A 16,089-nucleotide genomic window follows, 5' to 3' on the forward strand; every position below is an offset into this window, starting at 1 on the left:
AACTGCTTGTGCAAATGGGGTAAAAAATGAACACAAATGAGCCCTGGCCAGCGTGGCTCAGTTGGGTGGAACATTGTCCCATGCACAAAAAGACTGGGTTCGATTCCTGGTCTAGTGGAGGCGAGTGTGGGAGTCAATCTCTCTCTCCCCCGCTTCTTCCCTCCCTCTTTAAAAAAAAAAAAAAAGGAACAGAAATGAAATTTAGGGACTGACATCATATATTACCTTTATTTTGTCTTTTCTATTAAATCATTTAGAAAGGACTTTTATAAATTTTATCCTTCTGGCTGCTGTTTCATAATTTTTCTGCTCCATGCTTGCCTACTAAAGGCAATTGATTTGTTAAGAAGGAAAACAATACAACAAAAAAGAAAGATTAAAAGAAGGGGGAAATGTAGTTTACATTACACCACTGGGTATGTGACTAATGGTCGATGGAGAAACAATAAAAGGAAGCAATCGCTGTAAAATTTATTAAGTCTGTTCGACAGACTGGGCCTACCTCTAAAATTCATTGACTGCACAACTGAAAATTAAAAGACAGTTCATTAAGATAAGTACTCTTTTTTTAAAAATACATTTTATTGATTTTTTACAGAGAGGAAGGGTGAGGGGTAGAGAGTTAGAAACATCAATCAGCTGCCTCCTGCACACTCCCCACTGGGGATGTGCCCGCAACCAAGGTACATGCCCTTGACTGGAATCGAACCTGGGACCCTTAAGTCCACAGGCCGATGCTCTATCCACTGAGCCAAACCAATCAGGGCAAGATAAGTACTCTTTACTCCAGTTTCCATCACTGTTTGCCAAATAACCAGAACTAGCTTCATCTAAATTCTCTCTCACACACATATTAACACACAGAGAAAAAGATCCAGAATATAGCTTCCTTCAAATATATTCCTGCATTCCTCCCAACATAAAATATATAACATGAATTATCCTTAACAAACCCATGTCTTTTAGACGTGTATAATCTCCACCTTAATGATAGAAGAATCTCAGTGATAAAGAACCATTATCATCCCCCTAATTTCCTTCTCCAAAAAGTTACTAGTACTCTATATCTTTAGTTTACTTTTCTTTTTGGTGCCTACAAAGTTATTTCTGCAAATAAATGTTATGCTGCTTCTGAAATAAAGAAACCATTATGAGTCAGGTTTTTCCTTTTTATCCCTTGTCACAATTGTCATCGCACTTCAGAAATGTATGGGATGAGTCTGCCAAATTAATCTTCCTAAGTTTGCAACTTTGCGACGTCCAATACACCCTGAACTCCTCCCCCTGACAATCACCGCCTTCCTGAACCTGGTCCTTTCCGGAGTGTCCTGGAAATGGCACCAAACTGGATTAAAGACACTAATGAATCGCCACCTTTCCAGCAGGGGCGTGCAGAAGGCAGCAGATCAATGATTCTCTCTCATCATTGATGTTTCTATCTCTCTCCCCCTCTCCCTTTCTCTCTGAAATCAATAAAAATATACTTAAATATAAAATTAGACTAACTACACTATTTAAGGATTTTTCATGCTTTACTTTTATTCTACCCCTCCCAACCTCATGGCTGATTTAAAAAAAAAAAAGTGCCATGTTAAGTGGCATCATCTATTACTACTGCTGTCCCTACTAGAGATGGTCTCCATCTCAAGGAACTTAAAATCCAGTTGAAGATCCAAAGACACTAGATTAAACCCAACAAAAGTCTATTTCTGATTGTCCCCAAACAAGCCCCACAGACAATAACTGGTAGAGTGTGCATTCTCCATGGTGAAAATTGGTGCTCTAAAGGTGAAAAAAAAAATGGTTTGTGATCTTCCAAAAGACATTATAATTTAGGGGGGGCGGGGACAGAGCCCGAGGGGATAGGAAAACCGGTCTACAAAGACAACAATGAAAACGGAATGTTGAGAAACACTGACAGAGAAATCCACAGTGCACTTTATATTTGCTACTAATTGGCTAAATTACCCGGAACAAATTACCTAACCTAGCCTCACCTGATACACGACCAACAGCATGGATTTTTTGCTTGGATTCCAACTACATCTTCTCATCCTTCTCTTCTCAAGTTTAATGTTCCTTCCTCAAAGAGGTCCTTTCCTGACCACTGTCTAACATAGGTCTCCCCCATGTTTTGCTCTCTCAGATCTGATCCACTTTCTCAAGCTGTGGTTATGGGCCTGTTTCCTTTTTTCACTGGCTGTCTCCCACACGGGGCCGCGGGCTCCACGAAGGGGAGGACCGTGTCTGTTTGTGTACAAGAGTACACCCAGCCTGGCACAGAATAGGTGCTCGCTGGTTCTTGCCAAGCCCTTCCTCTTCACCAACTTTTATTCTCTTGATATACCAAAGGGTGGGCCAGGACCCTTTTCTAGAGATTAACCCCAAGAGATGGTCTCCAATCCCAGCAATTCATTAACTCTTACTTTCATTTAAAACCACTTCAAGGTCTCCAGGTCCCAGAGCATAACCTATCAGAATTTTCTCCAAAATCTATGGTCAACTATAAACATTTTAGGATTTTTAGAGTTTTTATAATAATAACCTTGATATTAAGGGGGCTGGGATGGGGAAAGAATATTTTTTACATGTAAAATTGAATATCAAAATGACATCTTTTACTCAAGAAGTCCAAGAGTTTGAAAGACCTTTCCTTAATTCCAGTGGCTGCTGTTCCTCCCTTCAGGTGGCTGAGCTGCTAATCGAGAGAAGAGGCCATGGAACGGTCTAGGATATACACCATCCACAGGCAGGGGGAAAACGGATGTGAACGAGAGCTGAGCAAGTACACTGGGCAGAGGGAAATCAAACTAGAGACAGGGCGAGGCATTTCAAGTCAACAGCAAACCTTTTTGCCGCCCTGGAAATAGCTTCTGCCCACTTAGGAGGAGCCGGGTCAGGCATCTTTACAGTGAAACACATCTTAGTGAAAATGTAACATGAGGAGATGGGAAGATGACAATTCTTCTGACTTGCCTACAACAACAACTATGTGTCTTTCTACAGCAGCGGTTCTCAACCTGTGGGTCGAGACCCCTGTGGGGGTCAAACGACCCTTTCACAGGGGTCGCCTAAATACAGCCTGCATATCAAATATTTACATTACGATTCATAACAGTAGCAAAATTACAGTTATGAAGTAGCAACAAAAATAATTTTATGGTTGGGGGTCACCACAACATGAGGAACTGTATTAAAGGGTCGCGGCATGAGGAAGGTTGAGAACCACTGTTCTACAGCATCAAGATATTTGGCAAGTTCTAAACTATGTTTAGTTGGAAAAAATATATACACACATATATACACATATGTGTGTATATGTATGCATATAAGTATATAATTCGCTAATATCCTTGTCTAGATATAAAAGTTATGTGGATTAAAACAAAAAATACTTCATTCCCTCAGTACTCTATTAAATGTGGCTTTTTTAAAAAAATGTAAGTTAGATCTTATTTTTTTATTCATTTTAGAGAGGGGGGGTAGGGGGAGAAAAAGAGGAAGGGGGAGAGGGAGAGAGAGAAACATCGATGAGAATCAAGCTTGCAACCCAAGCATGTGCCCTGCCCAGGAATCAAACCGGCAATTTAGGTGCACCTGATGATGCTCAACCAACTGATCCACACCAGCCAGAGTAGTAAAGTTTTTTTTTTTTAAAGGTTTTAAGAAATAAATTTTAAAAGATGAAATCTACAAAACATTTTGTCCCGACGAGGCAACATCCTATTAAACAAAGGATATTAAAAGATAGTCCATGTTTAAAATATGAAATTAATCTCTAATAGGACCAGAAGCTTAAGTAAATATTTTCTTTAATTAAGAAAAGCAATCCTTTCTAAAAACATCAGTCGATCCCATATAGACATTTCTGCACCACGGTCTCTAGTATCACTTAGTTATTTTTGCTACTAGGAAACATTTGCACAAAAACAAAATTAAAATCCTCCTCTTGCTTCTATTCTTCCACCTAAAGGAATAAGCTCCATTGTTAGCAATACACTTAATAGCTCCACAGCAACTGGTATAATTGGGGTGTTGCAACAGGAGGATAACGAAGTGGAAAAACAAAGCGATATTCGTGTAGAAGAAAAAGACACTTCCACACAGCCTTGCTGGGAAAATACCTACCAAGGGGGGCAAAAAAGGAGAACTTGATAAAAAGCACCCTTTTGAGGTTGCTAAGGACAGTTGCTACCAGGCCTTTAAGACATTTAAGTATGCAATGGGGCAAATCCAGTTTTGAAAATGGTGAAATGTATGAAGTAACTGCAGTGACTTCACCAAAAGAATGCAGGGGTGGGAAGAGAAGAGGTTTCTGAAGCACGAAAGTGATTTTCATAAGTTTTCACATGTGACTCCCGAGAAGGTACGGGGTCTGAGAGGAATAGAGCTAAGCCCGTGGTCAGCAAACTGTGGCTCTCGAGCCACATGTGGCTCTTTGGCCCCTTGAGTGTGGCTCTTCCTAAGCCTTAGGAGTACCCTAATTAAGTTAATAACAATGGACCTACCTATATAGTTTAAGTTTAAAAAATTTGGCTCTCAAAAGAAATTTCAATTGTTGTACTGTTGATATTTGCCTCTGTTGACTAATGAGTTTGCCGACCACTGAGCTAAGCGAACCTTCCAAATCAAGCACTGACAACTGGTGAGGTGAAGGCGGGAGGAGGGGTGAGAGGAGGAGGGAGGGGCACAATCCTGGGCCAAAGCCATCCTCAGCTACAGAAGGCAGAGGGAGCAGACTGGGAATCAGGAAAACCGGCTCTTCATTGGCCTCTGCCTGATACAACACAGGTGTAACTAATACAAACCAAAAAGTAGTATTTGAGAGTACTCAGCTCATTAATTCAGAAACATGTCTGCATCACGCTAGGAAATACAAAAAAAAAAAATTCTAGAAGGAACATAATTTCAACAGAAAAATCGTATTATAGTATAGACTCCAGTGACAGAGAAAGGCCTAAGGACTCGGGAACAAAGAGGGGACACCTCCCCACACAGGTGAAGTGGAGAAGGGAGTGAGGAAAGTTCCCCACAGGGGATGCTGGAGGTCCCTTCGTCTGTGCTTTAAATCACTCCTCTAAGTATGGCCTGACAAGATCACCATTTAGAGAAACTCTCCACATTGCAAAACCCAACGGACACTGTGTTCTCATCTTACTCAACTCCTCAAAATCTTACAACAGAAACGATTACTCCACCTTGCTTTAAACACGTGATAATGTTGGCGTCTGTAACACGGCTCTTTTGGTCTTCCTCCTACTCACTGGTTACTCCATGGTCTCCGACTTGATCTATAACTCTGTTATTCCTCCGGGGCCTGATCTCTATCTCTCTGCTCTGCCTACAAAATCTCCCCAGGTGATTCTAGATTTCCCATGACCTTATATACCACTTCTAGGCTGGCAAACTCTGGCCCTGATCTTGTCCCTGAATGTAGGTCTCTCAACCACCGCTGGCCATTGGACATCCACCCCCATTAAGATGACTAATAGGCAACTCAACTAACCACTGGCCAAAACAGAACTCTATTCCCTACAACCCCCCGTCACCCACCAAAACACAAGGAGTTCTGCTTGATTGCTCCTATTCTCTCGTGTCACCCATCCAAACCTATCTCTGTAAGTCTTGTTGATTCTATCTCCAAACCTCTCAAATCCATCCACTGCTCCCCACTTCCAATACCACCCCTCTACACCAGGCCACACCGCTTCTCGTGTAGAATGCTGCCAAGAGCTTCATAACTGGTCTCCTTACTCTTATCCCTTCCTACTCCCCCCAGCAGCAGCTAAACTAGATGTTACAAATGTAACTCAGATCATGTCCCTCTCCTTCTTGGATCACTTCACAATGCCCGCTCATTCCATCTGGAATGAGACTCACACTCCCAGGTCTGCAAGCCCTCCCCAACCTGGTCCTGCCTGCCTCGCCACCTCGTCTCTCACCCCTCTTCTGCCCAGACCCTGCCGCCAGACTGGCCTCCCTCCCTCTCCCTGTGTGACCAAGCGCTTTCCCTCCCCAGGCAGATGTGCATGCTCTTCCCTCTACTGGGTCTACTTATCCTTCTCATCTTAGTGCAAGTCTGACCTCTTCCAACAAACCTTTCCTGACGACGCTATTACAGGTTTCCCACTCTCTACTGTTTCACTGTTTCCTTTGAAGAAGTCCAAATCTGCACTTATCTTGTGTTTATTGGTTTTACTCACTTATCATCTGCTCAACCTCCCTTTTCAACACTCTTTTCTCTCTCAACACATAAACTCAATCTCCATTAAGGAAGAAACCTTGACTGAATCCCTAGAATCAAAAATAATGTCTAGCATAAAGCAAGTGCTCAAAAAACTGTGTTGAATGCATTAATCAATTTCAGAAAGGATTAAGGATGGCTTGGACCCTGTTTTAGCCATCTGTGCAGTGCAGGTATTTTAAAAAGTCAATCCGTTTGTGAAATCCAAGGCAACTATCTTGAGAAGTTTGTGAGAACAGTGGCTTGCCCAGGGGCCAAGGAAATTTTTTTGGTATGAAATCCACTGCTATGGGTTCTTAGAGGATGGTTACATCCTGGGGGCAGGTCAGCAACTGGTCCAGGGTCGGGTCTTTGTAAGCTCAGAAACTATTTTATCAGTTCACCCAGGAGAGATGAGCTCTGGATATCTGATTTGTACTATCAAGGATGCAACAGAAAACATGAATATATTAATTTATCAAGATTGCTGGGAGATTACTGGTGAAGAAAGTTACTTGCTTGATCATGTACATAGCCAAGACACCTTCATTCTGCTATGAAATATTGACAGGGAAAAATAAGTTATTAACCAATAATTGCTTGAGGATGATAAAATGCAAGCAAATGAGTCAGTCATGAAGGGCATTACACCCACAAAGCCATGTCTTGAGAACTTCCTAGACAAGAGAGGTAAGGGACTAGAAACTACATCATGAGATTAGGCAGCCCTTTCCCAGCCCTGTTCTAGTAACTCTCTGTATTCATTTCCTGTTACTCCTGCAACAACTTACTACAAATTTAGTGGCTTAAAACAAAACAAATTTATCTTTTTACAGTTCCGGAGGTCAGAAGTATAAAACAGGCCTGTCTGGGCTAACACCAAGTGTCAGCAGGGCTGCATTCTTTCTGGAATCTAGGGGAGAACATTTTCTCGCCTTTTCCAGCTTCTAGAGACCGTGTGTAATCCTTGGCACATGGCCCCCTTCCACCTACAAAGCCAGCAATGGCTGTTTGAGTTTTTCTAATGATGCCAACTCTCTGATTCTGACTCTTCTGCTTCCCCTTTCCATTTCCAAGGATCCCCGTGATTTCACTGGGTCCACCCAGAAAACCCAGGGTAGTCTCCAAGTCGTAGCATCATGTGATTAGCAACCTAATTCCATCGGCCCCTCTACTTCCCCCTTGCCGTGTTCTGGAGATTAAGATGTGACCATCTCTGGGGGACCATTATTCTGTCTTCTGTCTTCAATCGTAATGAGAAAACAGCCAAATAATTTCACCTGTACAAGCTACTCTCCTCAAATAAGGATATTTAACTACTTTAATTTATAATAGGTGAAAGCCCTGGAACTAAAAACAAAATTAAATACTGCTAGAATAGTCGGTGTAATCTGCAGCTCTTCTCGCTGGGCTGAGTGTGCCGAACAGTGGAAGGGGAGAATACATCGCCCCCTTCCCAGACCACCACCAGGCCTGATAGCGCACTCAGAAGCTTTTAGACAGAAATGTTTGGTCATACCATATTGAAAATATAGCGTCGGTATCTTTCAATAACAAGAGCGAAAAATCTATGACCTAGTTGTAATCCTCCACACATTAATCATAAGGAGTTCGACAATCATAAGGAGTTTGAACAGGTGTGACTTTTCCTTTGATAAAGCTACAAATTGAAAGGGCCCAAACTGTGAGATACACACTAGATCCCACGGTCAAGTGTAGTGGTTAGTAACTCTGAAAGCCAAACAGTCTGCTTCAGAACCTAATTCTTCTGTGTGACCACAGGCAAGTGATTTAACCTCTGTTTCAAATAGAGACCCTAAAATGGGCATAATATCTGCTGCACAGTGATTTAGGAGGAGTACATAACTAACAGTTCTAAGTGCTCAAAACAAATCCTCACATATAGTAAGCTCTATAAGTATTTGTTCAAAGTAAACTTTTAAATGTTCCTGTTTGCTGCTCATAACTTGCCAATCAAGCTAAATTCCAAGGGAATGTATTTCTCAGCACTAACTAATCTATCATAGAGGATATATGCACTGCTCCATGGGGCTAATACACACACACACACACACACACACACACACAGATATATATATATATATATATTCTTTCTTCATTAACATTTATGATACTCAAATTATATACAATGATATACATAGGTATATGAATTAGCAAATCGACATCAATAATATTTAAATACGAGGTTATTTTTTAATTAAAGTAAGCAACTGCACACCACTTTATATCTATTTGTGAGTGGTCAATAAGTGGAAGATTTTAAAACCGTAGACATTTAGAAATCCAGAGACAGCTGTGACTCTAATCTTCAATCTCACATACCTCCTGAATCATTACTGCATTTGAGCAACAAAGGCAGCCAAGAAAAAGGATTTGGAAAGAGTGAATTAAAATGTCAGGTATATATAATTTAACATAAACAATGCCCTTTGTTGGTATTAAAGTTCGGTAAGCAATAAATGGATGATTAAGCAACCCACTGAACAAATGCAAATCTCAGAAAACAGTAGCAGCTGCAGCTGTGTTACATACACCGTCTCAGGGCCTCCTAAAGAAAGACGCAGAGCATTGGGGAGGACAGTAGGGTCTGTGATTCTTAATGGCCCCGGCATTTTCTGGGACAGTGGTGTTCATGGTACAATACTCCTCAGAAGGCTGAGCTCTGCAAGGATAGTAGCATTTGTGCTACGCTAACAAGCATCCGCTGAGAGGCCCGGCATATTGTGATTGCAGCTCTGAAAGCTTTCCAGCATCCACAGTGATCTCATAAACTTCTTATAAAAGTTCTTGAATTCAATGGCAGTGTACAATCAACTTCAATATTTTCATTTTAACCCGGAAGGAAAGGAGGAGGGGAGCGTGGAGTAGGATCCGGACCCTACCAGTACAAGGCAAGATGTGACAAATAGATACTCTAATCCTAAAATATGGAAGCCACCTTAATGAGAAATACTGTAATAATCTGATTTTTTTAGGTAATAAGATTGAGCCCTTTGTTTTCAAAGTTAGAGGTGCAGCTTATTGTGCAAAAAATAAAATAACAATAGCTAAGCAACTCCATATTAATACGAATCAGGCATTATTCTCAATGTTTTAGCCACAGAAAGTCATATCGCTCATGCATTCATCTTATGAAGTAAATACTATTTTATTTCCATTTTACAGCCAGGAAATGGAGATTCATCTGGGAAAGTTGCCCCGGTCACCTAGTGGTAAGTAGTGGTGGTGTGAGGACTCAGGTCCGTGCTGGCCTAAGGAAGCAGGCAGGCATTCATCTTTGTGGCATTACTTAATGATCTTTAGGCAGCACAGACCAGAGAAACTTTCCAGGAAATGGGGTGGTAGACATACAATCCCGTGCAAAAAATATATCCCAACAAACCGGCCACACCTCGGAAACCAGTGGAGACCTTACCGAAAGCCATGAAGGATCTTGGGCATTAGAATCCGCTGGCTCTGGCTTCAAATCCCTGCTCCACCTCCTACCGGCTCTGCAGCCTTGAGTACACTAACCTTTCTACAGGCTGCTACTTCCACAGTGGAGATAACACAATTTCTGTCTTGCAGGCCTGTCTGAAGATGAAGACAGCATTTCACTGGCTCTCCACTCGCTCCTATCTCAGGGGCCCTACACCATTATTTAACCCTCGCCATTTTACTTCCCTGCCTCCAGCTCTATGTTTGAGGAAGCTTGGAGAACCAACTTGAGTGTTTGGCCTCTCTCTGTGGCCCCTGTTTCAAAGGCTTACCTTCACTTCCAACTACTGCTGCCAGTCTTTTTCTGAAAGGTCTCCACAACTCTTTGGACATGGGGTGCTATCTAAAGGTATCCCCCCTCCATGGCACCCCCATGAGTTAAGCAGTCCATGACCCAAAACCACTTACTCTTTGATCCTCTTCCCTACCCCTAAATAAAACAGCTCGTTCCTTCACAGTGTATCCAGGTGTAGATGAGACTACCTAATGAAAATAGTTCCCAGATAAGGAGAAGTATCCTTAACCCACGTAGCTGGGGTGCATGTCAAGAGGTGGCTTCCCGGGATTGTCATGGGCAGAGCAGCCGAGAGACAGCCGACACCCCTGCCAGGCCCTCGAGCATCATACCACATGGCTCCAGTTCCAACAGGAGGAGCCAGTTCCCAGGCCTTGAGAGGACACGCACCCCTCGAGGAATGTGCATTTGGCTTTGTTCCATCTTCCTCTCTGCAGTTCTTTTCCCACCTCTGGGCCACGCCTCCCTTCAGTCCCTCCCAATTTGTAGAAAAGCTTTTTAAAAGTTTATTTCTTATCATGTATTTTGCATTGCTAATCATCTTAATTCAAAGAGGTGAATTAAAGTGCAGGGATGGATGCTTATTCCTCAGTTTTCCATAAATATGATACCTCCAGTTCCACAGCTTCAATTGAACAGTAATTTGCCTTTATTCAGATCATCACGGAGCACTTTTTGGGGGTGGGCAAGTATGCTGGGCAAACTTAGAGTTGAGGATGCTTAAGGTCGGTATTTCAGCTCCTGTTCAATGTTGCCTGAGGCTGGCCCTGACATCTAGGCATCTCCCTTTCCACAGTTGAAATGTATCACTACACATCCTCAGCCCAGGCCTACCAGGCCGAGAAGTGGCACATACCTGAAGGGCCCTTCTGTCGTTTCGCCCGACTTGACTTTTAGTAGTTGGCTGTCTTTTCTGCCTCTTGGGCCTTGAGTTTATTACCTTTCATTCCCCTCCCATTTAACAATTTTACTATGCGATTTTATTTAAATTTTTAAAACAGTACAAAGGGGTATAATGAAAGAAAAGATGCACAAACGCTCGGTTGGCGTGGCTCAGTGGTTGAGCATTAACCAAACTATGAACCAGGAAGTCTTAGATTCCAGTCAGGGCACATGCCGGGTTGTGGGTTACAGTCTACTAGATGATTCTCTCTCATCATTGATGCTTCTATCTCTCTCTCCCTCTCCCTTCCTCTTTAAAATCAATAAAAATATATATATTTTTAAAAGATGCACATACAAGGGCCTCAATCCAGTTAATGCTGCTTCTTCTTTTTCAAAAAAAATCTAAGAATGTGCACAAGTTGGTTTGAAAGTTTTAAGCAACTATCAAACTAAGACACAAAACTGTAAGGCTGAATTTTGAATTGTAAGCAAGTAATCGAATTGGTGTTTGGCAGTAAGGAAAAACCACTCAGCAAATAAGGGATTATCCTATGTACATATAATTCTATTAGCTATTTCTCTAAATTCTACTTCCAATTACAAGTCATTATTAGAAATTAATAAATTGAACTGATCATGGTTTCTGTATGAAGAGGCTGAACTGGACACCACTCATATTCCAGCATCCTTTATCACAACCATCAGGATAAAGTAACTAGCACTGAAAATGGAAAAATAAACCCAAAGCACCATTAAAATTTTTGACTCAGAGTAGCAAAGAGGGCCTGATATTATAGTAAAACTTGAGAATATTTATTTTATTATTATTTTTTAATCCTCACCCAAGGACATTTTTCCATTGATTTTTGAGAGAGTGGAAGAGAGAGGGAAAGACAGAGAGAAACAGCAATGTGAGAGAAACACAATGATTGGACCGGAATTGAGCCCAGGACGCTCTAGCCACAGAACAAAATGAAAATTAGCTAATGATTTCATTAAATCAACCCAAAATGTCTTACTAATGGTATACCTTTCAAGAAATCAACCCACAACTGTGTAAAGTTTTTTCTTTTTAAAGAAAAAAGGTGACCTACTTAAAATTTATGGACTTTATTTTAAACCTAGTGATAAATCTGCTAAACGCAGTATCTGAAAAATGTAACCTGTCTACCTTACTGGGTACCTAAGGAAGCAAACGGAAGAAGTAGTTTTTATTTTAGAGAGCTGCTTGGCACGGTCAGCACTGCTCCATGGGGCTAATAACAATAACACAAACCCAAACAGTTCTTTCAGAAAGCCTGTGTGTTCCGTTTCCATCAGATAAACCCCTTGTGTAATGAGCTATTGACCTATTGTGCAGCTCCACAGAGAATGTTGATCCTATTGCTGACATCTTATTAGAAACACTAAAGGGACACAGAAATCAAAACTCTTAAATTTTAAAAAGGAGAAAGCTTTCTAATTCTGAATATGGTTTTTAAAAGGGCAGCTAAATTAAACATTATAAATCACTTTTTAAAATGACTAAAATAATCATGGATGTGCCCAGAGATATAGGTAGAAGGATATTTAATACAGAGTTGCTAAATATAGTGAAAACTGCCTTGGCCAGGTAGCTCACTTGGTTAGATGCAGGTGGATCCCAGTCAAGGCACACAAGAATGAACCAATGAATGCCTAAATAAGTGGGACAACAAATCAATGTTTCTCTCCCTCTCTGTCTCTGTCCCCCACCTTTCTCTCTCCTTCCTTCCCTCACTCCCTCCCTTTCTCTCTCTAAAAATTAATTAAATTTTTAAAAATGAATTAGTGAAAACTGGAAACAAAAGAACTGTTGAGATTTAGATATATAATAGAAAACTATAAATGATGTTGTAGGAGTATTTTGGTAATATAAAGATGTCCATATTTGGGTGGGGGGAAAAAGTAAGTTACAAAGTAGTATGTAGAGAATGAACCCAGTTTTCTAGAGAATAACTTTCTAGCTGTGTAACTTCAGTAAAGTTACTTAATTTCTCTAAATCAGTTTTCTCTTCAATAAAAAGGAGATGATCATAGTATCTACCTCATAGGGCTAGACTAGAGTGAGGATTACAGGAGATTCCGGTGTATAGAGCAACTGGCACATTGGCTGGCTAATAGTAAGCTCAATACATGCTAGCTCTTTGTGTTATATGTTCATTGGGTAAAAAAGAATTTGAGGTTATAGTGGTAAGTGGTTTTCTGGGTGGTGGCTAATTTGTTTAACTTGTACTTTTAAACTTCTATAAGTATCATACTACTTATAATATGGGGAAATACTAATGAATTGGAATATTCACATACAGTGATTATTCTTTCAAAAATCTACCATAGTGCTTTGCTCACAATAAATAAATCTTGGTTGAACTGAATTTACCCTTCAGAATTCATTTAAACAAGTTTGCCCTAGAACATTTAAAATTATTTAACTGAAGGCTAAACTTGCTTATAATAAACTAGGTAAAGCAAGGCATAGTTACATTGTTCAGCCCCGTAATTTAAGAGCCCCACTTCAAGACCCATTAGAATGCCACTAGAACTTTCATTATCAAGTGGGGGAAAGCCTAAGATCAGGTAATCACTTCTAGTTTCCTCCCAGCTCCACCCCTCTCCTCCTTCTTGACACTTTCTTTTCCTTTCCATAATCAAAGCCTAAGGGTTCTCTCCAGTAGACTGTAACCCCCAAGGACAGTAAGTGCGCTTAGCATCCATAGTACCTAGCACAGTGACTGGAATGGTAGTTGCTCACTAACTGTTCACCAATTGGATGAATTGACTAAATGTCTGATAGCGGCAGTTCGGAATAGAGACTTCAATTCCCGAATATGAGAATTGGATAAAGATAGGTAGACTTGACCAGCCAGTGTGGCTCAGTGATTGAGTGTCAACCTATGAACCAGGAGGTCACAGTTTGATTCCTGGTCAGGGCACATGCCCTCCTTGTGGGTTCGATCCCCAATGTGGGGAGTACAGGAGGCAACTTATCAATGATTCTCTCTCATCATTGATGTTTCTATCTCTTTCTCCCTCTCCAAAATAAATAAAAATATATTTTTTAAAAAGGATAGGTAGACTATCTTTAGTTTGAAACTGTCTAGAATTCTTAGTAATTGTTCTTTAAACACACACACACACACACACACACACACACACACACACAGAAAACATCTCACTTCAAAGTATCACTTCTTTAAAAAGAAAAAGTTCTTACTTGTATTCCATTGTCTATGTTAATGGATATAAGATTATTTCCATTTTTCCCTATACCATTTTTTCAAAGTCCCACAAGAATCCCAGAGAGTTTGAGTAACTCATTCAAAGTAATTCAGCAAGTAAGTTACCACCTAGTTAATGTCAGGTTTCTGATGCCACTGCTCAACATCTCTCTACAGGGGCACCTGTGACCTTTAACCCTAAAAGTTGTAGCTATCAGAAGAACAAATGTTTTTAATAACCTGAGCAAGTGCTTAAGCTTCTTCCAAATATTTCCTAGGGCTTTTATGAGATTCTGCAAGAAGAGAAATGAAGACCAAGAGACAGTAATGCAAAGGTGCCCAAGTGTTTCCTTCCAGGTTCCTATGTCAACCAACTTCACTTAAAAACGAAACGAAAGAAATCAAATTAAATATTAACTCATGAAAAAAACACTTCAACCAGAAGACTATTGGGAAGCAAGGCTATCATCAAACCAAGGGAAGGGCTGTAAAAAGGAAAGTGTGCACAGCTTATACTTTTTTAAAGGTGAAGGATAAAGTTTGAGCATTTTCCACACATGCAGCCTTCCTCCAAATGCCAGGTGTTCACTTCCAGCCACTGCTCTGACCTTGTTTAAACACTAAATGGCAGTTCCCTTAACACGAGGTGGGACCCAAACACCTTTCAGGAGTTTACATTGAAGTGTTTCCGTCCTGGTATACACACTCAGAATGTAGACATCACTTCTTGCTCCTAGGAACCTGCCAAAGGATTGCACATACAAAACTTCAGACAGTAGTTCTCAACCTTCTGGCCCTTTAAATACAGTTCCTCATGTTGTGACCCAACCATAAAATTATTTTCGTTGCTACTTCATAACTGTAATGTTGCTACTGTTATGAATCGTAATGTAAATATCTGATATGCAGGATGGTCTTAGGCGACCCCTGTGAAAGGGTCGTTCGACCGCCAAAGGGGTCGCGATCCACAGGTTGAGAGCCGCTGGCACAGCTTTATAAGTAGAAAGTTTTGTGGAAATTAACTGCTTATTACCTGAGCCCCTGGAACATCCTCTTATTTATACATAAACAGTAATTTGCTGAGGTCTCCTTTGTGCCAGACATTATAGCTCCTTTGCACTATTGTCCTCCAGTCCTCTGAAGTCCTTATATATAGTCCCATTTTACTAGATCAGAGTGTTCAAGTAACTGAGAACCCACGATTAACAGATGGGAGGAGGGGTGAACCAAGGATTTGAAAAGTTAAGTTTAAATTCAAAATGCACACCTAACCTATGAGATTCTGCCTAAGAGACACTAAACAGATCTCTTGGCCAATTTAAAATGCCTGTCAAAATGGTTTTAAGGTCATATCAGAGCAGGCGAGATAAAATAGAAGAATGACGAAGATTGACCAATAAAAGATTACAGGACTTGACACCAGTTATTTCAAGACGTAGCCGCGGGTTAGTAACAATTATCCATCTCTCAGAAAGACAGGCAGTTCCCTCCCACCTATTTGCGCTGAGAAACCAAGTCTTTCCTTAAGGGGACGGCCAAACGTTGCAAGGTTTCATTCAGCGTGGGCTGTCCAGAGCCGGGTCATTACTGTCCACGTATCATCAGCAAGTGCCTCTCAAAAGGAAAAAAGAGTCAGTCCCTCCTCCTTCACCACCTGAATTCAGCCTTGACCTCTCCGGAGTGTCTCTGGACCACCTATGGTCTAAGCGTCCTTCCAACGCCAGGACCCAGTTACCCGAAATGGTTGCAAATGAATGAGCTGATGCTCAAAGCAAAGAAACCAGCCCCACATCCATCCTCAATCTGGCAAAATCAAGAAACGATGCCCTGGGGTGGCGCGCGTGGGGGCCCGACTGGAACCACGTCTCTGTGGTTCGTCCGCCTCCCCACTCCTCGCGCTTCGCAGGGCGCGCGGCTCCCCACCCCATCCTCCTCCCGGGCCCCTCGGGGCG

General features: G+C 41.3%; 1 long non-coding RNA gene across 1 annotated transcript in view; it reads right to left on the reverse strand.

The window, feature by feature from the left end:
• LOC106727162 overlaps nt 1-14,983 on the reverse strand; it is a 31,103-nt gene extending 16,120 nt beyond the window's left edge. The window contains exon 1 of the long non-coding RNA XR_001363321.1: nt 14,378-14,983. This is a non-coding gene — a long non-coding RNA (uncharacterized LOC106727162). The remainder of the gene's footprint in view (nt 1-14,377) is intronic.
• Between the last annotated feature and the right edge of the window lie 1,106 nt (nt 14,984-16,089).

This window comes from Myotis brandtii, unplaced genomic scaffold (genome assembly GCF_000412655.1).
Source record: "Myotis brandtii unplaced genomic scaffold, ASM41265v1 scaffold38, whole genome shotgun sequence".
Classification (NCBI taxonomy): domain Eukaryota; kingdom Metazoa; phylum Chordata; class Mammalia; order Chiroptera; family Vespertilionidae; genus Myotis; species Myotis brandtii.